Source organism: Palaemon carinicauda, chromosome 36 (assembly GCF_036898095.1).
Source record: "Palaemon carinicauda isolate YSFRI2023 chromosome 36, ASM3689809v2, whole genome shotgun sequence".
In the NCBI taxonomy this organism is placed as follows: domain Eukaryota; kingdom Metazoa; phylum Arthropoda; class Malacostraca; order Decapoda; family Palaemonidae; genus Palaemon; species Palaemon carinicauda.
In genome coordinates this window covers 16,238,215-16,246,668 of record NC_090760.1, presented here as the reverse complement: position 1 = coordinate 16,246,668, position 8,454 = coordinate 16,238,215, and the positions used below count along the sequence as shown (strand labels likewise).

The following is an 8,454-nucleotide window of genomic DNA, read 5'->3' as shown; positions in this document are numbered from 1 at the left end:
CTACAGTAGACATAATCTTGGTTCTAATATTTTGAAACCATCTGTAACTATTCGTTGGCTGCACGATGTGTAGCAATTTTTAAGCCCTGTCCACACGATCGTGCATACCCGACGGGCAAACAGTGATACCAGGCCACAATAGTTAGTGAAAATGAGGGTTGATGACGTCATAAGCGAGAAAACTAAAGGCAGGGATCTGGCAACACACTATGATGCCAGATCCCTGTCTGTGGTTTAACCGCTTCTGACGTCATTAACCTTCATTCTTACTAACTATTGTGGTCTGGTATCACTGTTTGCCCGTCGGGTATGCACGATCGTGTGGACAGGGCTTTAGATATTTTAGACATCCGGCTCTGATAACTTGATGGGTTATTGTACATATCAGAGGCTCTCTTCTAGCTTTAATAAGCAGCTAGTGTAATTCTATTATTATCATTATTATTATTATTACTAGCCAAGCTACGACCCTAGTTGGAAAAGCAAGATGCTATAAGCCCAAGAGCTCCAACAGGTAGTAGGTTGGCCAGAGGCTACCAGCCATCCGTTGAGATACTACTGCTAGAGAGTTTAGGGGGCCTTTGACTGGCAAGACAGTACTACATTAGACCCTTCTATCTGGTTACGGTTCATTTCCCCTTTGCTTACACATACACCGAATACTCTGGCCTATTCTTTACATATTCTCCTGCGTCCTCGTACACCTGACAACACTGAGATTACCAAACAATTCTTTTTCCCCCAAGGGGTTAACTACTGCACTGTATTTGTTCAGTGGCTACTTTCCTCTAGGTAAGGGTAGAAGAGGCTCTTTAGGTATGGTAAGCAGCTCTTCTAGGAGAAGGACACTCCAAAATCAAACCATTGTTCTCTAGTCTTGGGTAGTACCATAGCCTCTGTACCATGGTCTTCCAATATCTTGGATAAGAGTTCTCTTGCTTGATGGTACACTCAGGCACACTATTCTATCTTATTTCTCTTGCTCTTGCTTTGGTTAAGTTTTTATAGTTTATATAGGAAATATTCAAATGTTACTGTTTCTGAAATATTTTATTTTTTCTTATTTCCTTTCCTCACTGGGGTATTTTCCCTGTTGGAGCCCCTGGGCTTATAGCATCCTGCTTTTCCAACTAGGGTTGTAGCTTAGCAAATAATAATAATAATGATAACAATAATAATAACAGGGAAAAATAGCCCAGTGAGGAAAGGAAATAAATAAACTACAAGAGAAGTAATGAACAATCAAAATTAAAAAATTTTAAGAACGGTAACATCTAAACATATATTTCATATATAAACTATAAAAAGACTTATGCCAGCCTGTTCAACATAAAGACATTTGTTGCAAGTTTGAACTTTTGTTTAGGAGTGATTCTTTCTCGGAGTGAGACACCTTTCATCAGTTTTACTCCTCTGTTTATTGTGTTTTGTAATTTCTTAAGTTGCATTTTAGATAGTTTGTGGTAGATGGAGTTGCAGTAGTCAATTCTGGTAATAACACTTTCAATTACTTCATCCAGGTACTTCTTTACAGAAGCATTGTTTCTAAGGTTGACATAAATATATTTGTATTTTTATTATTATTATTATTATTATTATTATTATTATTATTATTATTATTATTATTATTATTATTACTTGCTAAGCTATAACCCTAGTTGGAAAAGCAGGATGCTATAAGCCCAGGGGCTCCAACAGGGAAAATAGCCCAGTGAGGAAAGGAAACGAGGAAAATGAGATATTTTAAGAACTGTAACAACCTTAAAATAAATATTTCCTATACAAACTATGAAAACTAACGAAAGAAGAGGAAGAGAAATAAGATAGAATAGTGTACTCCCAAGCAAGAGAACTCTAACCCAAAACGGTGAAAGACCATGGTACAGAGGCTATGGCACTACCCAAGACTAGAGAACATTGGTTTGAGACATCGAATTTCGATCACATCAATGTTTATTAAGTGCACTGTTAAAAATCTGCATTAAAAACAAACAGTAAATCCTTGGCAACATTTATTCCAGGATTCTTACTGTTATAAAAACTGATATATTGACGTAAAGGAGTGATATCACGGTCACCAACCCGTAAAAGATAATACCAAAGTATGGTAAAATTACGGTCGACTGTATTTTACTGAAATACGGCTGAAAACGGTATATTTTTACGAAGAAATTCCGATTAAAATTATGGTTTTTTAAGTGTGGAGTGACAGTTAAGTATTTTCAAGTATTTTCTTTTCAATACTTGAGACTTAGATTTCATGGGAGTGTTTAGTTACTGACATAAGTATCTTTTTATAGTTTATATATGACAGATCTGTTTTAATGTTGTTACTGTTCTTAAAATATTTTATTTTAATTCTTTATTACTTTTCATATAGTTTATTTATTTCCTTATTTCCTTTCCTCACTGGGCTATTCTTCCTTGTTGGAGCACTTGGGCTTATAACATCCTACTTTTCCAATAAGGGTTGTAGCTTAGCTAGTAATAATGATAATAATAATAATAATAATAATAATAATTATTATTATTATTATAACGATAATAATAACAACAACAACAACAACAACAACAACAACAATAATAATAATAATAATAATAATAATAATAATAATAATAATTTAATGATATTTGGGCATTAGGACCTTTCATAGGAAGGAGTGTTTATTCAACTCAATTTGTAGACTCTCGAAGTTGTTACTCGCGCTGAGTCAGCGGGCAAAGAAAGTGTCGTAACTAAGGGGGAGGGGGAGAAGAGGGGAGCCTTTTTGAAAATGCCCCCCTAGGACCTCCAAAACAGGGTCAGAAAATAAAAAGTACGTAAGGATACGTTTAAGATTTCCATTTTCTTTGTAGAGGTATCTATAAAACTAACCTCAACAGTATCTTGGGAAGTATAAAACTGTATATAAAGGTGGTTGTTTTTTTTATTAGTGTCTCCATTCCTATAACTAATCGGGCTTACCTCCCCTCTCCACAAGGGGAAGGGGGCCGGTTTACTAGTTACTCAGCCCTTGGGGCCTCTAATTCCTAGCTATGCTCCACAGTCGAATCGACACTTTCATCCCACACAGAAAACGAGAACGACTTCAATATCACCATCATCATGTCAGACTTTAGATAATCGGAAAGGATAGAAGAGACTCTTTAGCTATGGTAAGAAGCTCTTCTAGGAGGACACTCTAAAATCAAACCCATTGTTTTGGGTAGTAGGCTACCTAGCCCCTGCACCATAGTCTTCCACTGTCTTGGAATAGAGTTCACTTGCTTGAGGGTACTCTCAGACATACTACTCGATCTGTTTCCTAATTTACTTTCCTCACTGGACTATTTTCCCTATTGGATCCCTTGGGCTTATAGCTTCCCGTTTTTTCAACTAGAATTGTAGCTTAGCTAGTATTAATAATAATTATTATTTCTCTAATAAGAAAGAGCTTAATGTAAAATATTGGGGCTGAATATTTGAAATCTCTAGAACTCACAGTTGGAGAGCACCTGGGTTCGAAATCGGTCAAGATATATCGAATACCCAGTTTTGATGGCTTCATGTCGAACATGATTTGTACTCGATTTTTGCCTTGATAATCAACCGACGTCTCTCAGTGCAGGAATAATACTATCCCGAGGTGAGACACAGATTATTGAACATTATATGAAATGCCAAAATTTTTATGAAGATATCTCACCCAACCGGTAACCCAGTCATTCCCTAACCATAGATTTCGGAGCGGTGGTGGTGAAGGGTGGGGGAGCTGATATTTTCGGCGTCGGGGTCAATAACTCCTATACTAATAAATATATTTAAATGAAATCTTAAGGGGTTATATATATATATATATATATATATATATATATATATATATATATATATATATATGCATATATATATATATATATATATATATATATATATATATATATATATATATATATATATATATATATATATATATATACAAGCATTGTTTCTAGCAATTTTTGTGTTCATACCTACTATAGGCATGCCTTGACTATCAATTTCGTTCGTAAGTGACGACTTTTAGTTAAAAAATCAGTGAGGAGGAGCAAACTACTCCTAGAGTTATACAGATATCCAAATTATTTTCACATGGCCTAATGGGTGTTATGTGTACTAAATTTATACCAATTTTCGTATTGATACTTGCCATACAGAAAAGTCACAGTAGCCATTTTTCGATATCCACCGAAGGCCTATTTTCGTCAGTGCAGTAAATTACTCGTAGAATACTTCACATGTCTAAATGAAATTTTCAGGGGCTTATGGGATGGATATTTACTTTGTCCATACCAATTTTCATGTTGTTGTTCCTCGAATAATTCACATATCCAGATTTAAATTTCAGGGATTGATGGGAAACAGTTTTTCTGTTCCTCCCAAGTTCCATGGTAATATCTACAATTAAGAAGACACAGCTATTATGTAACCTTCTTAAATATGGTGCAAATGCAGCAACATTACAATGAACTGCGTGATAGTGAGCGACATCAACGAGGGACAATGCCGATCTCATAAACAATATCCGTCCCGAGTTCAGCTAGTTATATTTTCCTTGTTGGAGCCCCCGGGCTTATAGCATCCTGCTTTTCCAACTAGGGTTGTAGCTTGGCAAGTAATAATAATACTAATAATAATAATAATAATAAAATATGATACAGGTGCAGTCGTCCGCTTAAGTAATGGCCACTAATCACCGGTTTCCGAGTAGAAAATTCTTGAATTATTTTTTTTTTTATATTTTTACGATTATATCACTATAGATTTAATAATCAATTTGAGAACAGAGTCCAATTATAATCCCGCACCAAAACACGGTCACAGCTATCGCTTATATAGACCAAAGATTCTGAGCTTAGCCTTCTTCCGAAAAAAAAATATAAATTCATTTTTATTTACGCGCAGTTTTAGATTTTAAAAGTGTTATCTAATCTCTACTATTAATCAGAATATTTAATTTCTAAAGGAGCCTTTGTATATCAGCGGCCAGTTCCTCCCGTTTGGATTAAAAATGTACATCAACTAACTTAAACTTTCCCACCTAACCTAACATACAAGCCGTGTCCTTACCTACTTACCTAACCGGGGGAGGGGGGGGGGGGGACTAAGGCCCCCCGCGACCCCCCTTACACTGCCACATTCTAAGTTAGCCGTAATCAGACATTCAAGAACATCCTATTCAACCTTGGTAGCAATTTTAAAATAACGGAAGGAGAAGAGGCAAGACCAATTTCGTGTAAGACCACCAACAGAATTTACCTCCGTTGCCTTATTTAAGTGACAATTAAAATAAAAACAATCATCGTCAGATGTTCATTGCAATATGAAATCAAGAAGTCAAATTAAAGTAACAAAGATAGACTCAAGTACTTAAATATGGACGATTTTCAGAGTTAACTCACGGCTTGTAATGTAGTGGACCCAGATTCCTGTGCTGTCTCGTTGACCTGTTTCGGATGACTGCAGTTTGTATACAAGTTACAAGTTTCGTGGAAGAGTCTACCGAGAGGTTGTTCAATAGTTAACGATGAACATTTTTCTTTAATTAGCTTTTTCTATTTCATGAAAACTCTGATTTCATTTTTATCGCAGATAGTTCAGCAAAAATGATTAGCGTATTTATTTTAGAAAAGTTAAAATATAATATTATTCTGAGAAGAACCAGACGAAATCTTTTTTTTTTTTTTGGTACGTAGCTTGATGTGGATTTATGATTATATGGAATTTAGCAATTTAACCCATAGATGGTTCATAATCCTTTTTTTTTCAACAGATAATAAAATATAATAGTCTTTATATCCACTTATTATCCAATATATAATGAACTCATTTGAAAGATTTCGAAATTGTACCAGAAAGACAACTTTTAACCACTATAGTTCAATTTTTTTTTTTTGTTGAAAAAGTTTGTTTTAAGGTTTTAAGATGAGTTGAAAGACGTATTTAATATAAATATTCAAATATAATCTTAAGAAGGGTAGTGTGGAGTATACACATTTTTTTTTGCTTGTTTGCGGATCCATATTCTTTTGCCAATGGTTTCGGATCCATAGTTTTTGCTTATGCTTCCGGACCCCATAGTTTTTCCTATGCTTCCGGATCCATAGTTTTTTCTATGTTTCCGGGGCCATATTTTTTGTCTATGCTTCCGGATCCATATATTTTTTGTCTATGCTTCAGGATCCATCTTTTGTCTATATGCTTCCGGATCCATACTTTGTATCTATATGCTTCGGGAACCATATTTTTTGCCCATGCTTCCGGATCTATATTTTGTGTCTATTCCTACGGATACATATTTTTTGCCTATGTTTCCGGATCCATATTTTTTGCCCATGCTTCCGGATCTATATTTTGTGTCTATTCCTCCAGATACATATTTTTTGCCTATGTTTCCGGATCCATATTTTTTGCTTATGTTTCCGGATCCATATTTTTTGCTTGTTTCCGGATCCATATTTCTTGCTTATGTTTCCGGATCCATATTTTTTACTTATGTTTCCGGACCCATACTTTTCGCTTATGTTTCCGGATCCATATTTTTTGCTTATGATTCCGTACCAATTTTTTTATGCTTCCGGATCCATATTTTGCATCTATATGCTTCCGGATCCATATTTTTTGCTTGTTTCCGGATCCATATTTCTTGCTTAAGTTTCCAGACCCATTTCTTTTGCTTATGTTTCCGGATCCATATTTTTTACTTATGTTTCCGGATCCATACTTTTCGCTTATGTTTCCGGATCCATATTTTTTGCTTATGATTCCGTACCAATTTTTTTATGCTTCCGGATCCATATTTTGCATCTATATGCTTCCGGATCCATATTTTTTGCTTATGATTCCGTACCCATTTTTTTATGCTTCCGGATCCATATTTTTTGCTTATGATTCCGTACCCATTTTTTTATGCTTCCGGATCCATATTTTTTGCTTATGATTCCGTACCCATTTTTTTATGCTTCCGGATCCATATTTTTTGCTTATGATTCCGTACCCATTTTTTTATGCTTCCGGATCCATATTTTGCATCTATATGCTTCCAGATCCATATTTTGCATCTATGTGCTTCCAGATCCATATTTTGCATCTATGTGCTTCCAGATCCATATTTTTTGCTCATGCTTTCGGATCTATATTGTGTCTATTCTTCCGGAACCATATTTTTGCTTATGTTTCTGGATCCATATTTTGACGCTACGGTTTCGGATCCAAATTTTTTTGCTTAGGCTTCCGGATCCATATCTTTATATATAGCTCGATGAAGATCCATGGCTCTTATACAAATTTTGGTGATGATTTGATCTAGGATTTTCACATTTATCCCAAAGTTGGTCCAAGATTCCTATATGAATCTAAAATATTGATATTGGTTTCAAAATGTATTCAAGATTTTGCTATGTATCCAAGAAAATTTATATTGATACCAAAGGGGACCCAAGAATTAAATATTTGGATCTTGAACCGGATCCAATATGGATCAGTATTATAGATCCAGATACAGATCCAGGATACATTTTTCATTCCTTTTGCTAATATTTAGTGATACGAATGTATTGCATTATGTTGGAAACAATAGCTTGCTTATCTTATTTTGTTTGGCGGAGGTATGCGCTCAGTAACTACAACCCTCCTTGGAGTGATCGATTGATTGATTGATTTAGAATTCTCTAGCATCAAGATAACGGTCATTGACGCCGATATGATTTGTTATAAAGAATAAAAGGATACTAAATTTATTATTATTATTATTATTATTATTATTATTATTATTATTATTATTATTACTATTATTAATTGCTAAGCTACAACCCTAATTGGAAAAGCAGAATGCTACAAGCCCAGGGGCGCCAACAGGGAAAATAGCCCAGTGAGGAAAGGAAACAAGGAAAAAAATATTTTAAGAACAGTAACATTAAAATAAATATCTCCTATATAAACTATAAAAACTTTAACAAAACAAGAGGAAGAGAAATGGGATAGAATAGTGTGCCAGAGTGTACCCTCAAGCAAGAGAACTGTCACCCAAGACAGTGGAAGACCATGGCACAGAGGTTATGGCACTACCCAAGACTAGGGAACAATGGTTTGATTTTGAATTATCCTTCCCTAGAAGAGAGCTGGTTGCCATTGCTAAAGAGTCTCTTCTACCCATACCAAGAGGAAAGTAGCCACTGAACAATTACAGTGCAGTAGGTAACCCCTTGGGTGAGGAAAATTTGTTTGGTAAACTCAGTGTTGTCAAGTGTATGAGGACAAAGGAGAATCTTTAAAGAATAGGCCAGACTATTCGGTGTATGTGTAAGCAAAAGGAAAGTGAACCGCAACCATAGAGAAGGATCCAATGTATTAGTCTGGCCAGTCAAAAGCATACAAGCGATGTCCCTATAAAATTTAAATAGCTATCAGACCTGCTTCTGAAATAAATCTAAATATAC

At 35.1% G+C, this 8,454-nt stretch overlaps 1 protein-coding gene across 1 annotated transcript in view; it reads right to left on the bottom strand.

Moving 5' to 3' along the window:
- Positions 1-5,472, bottom strand: part of LOC137628389 (uncharacterized) — a 124,525-nt gene extending 119,053 nt beyond the window's left edge. Inside the window, exon 1 of the mRNA XM_068359541.1 lies at positions 5,419-5,472. The gene's annotated coding sequence lies outside the window, so the exon portion shown is untranslated. The remainder of the gene's footprint in view (positions 1-5,418) is intronic.
- Between the last annotated feature and the right edge of the window lie 2,982 nt (positions 5,473-8,454).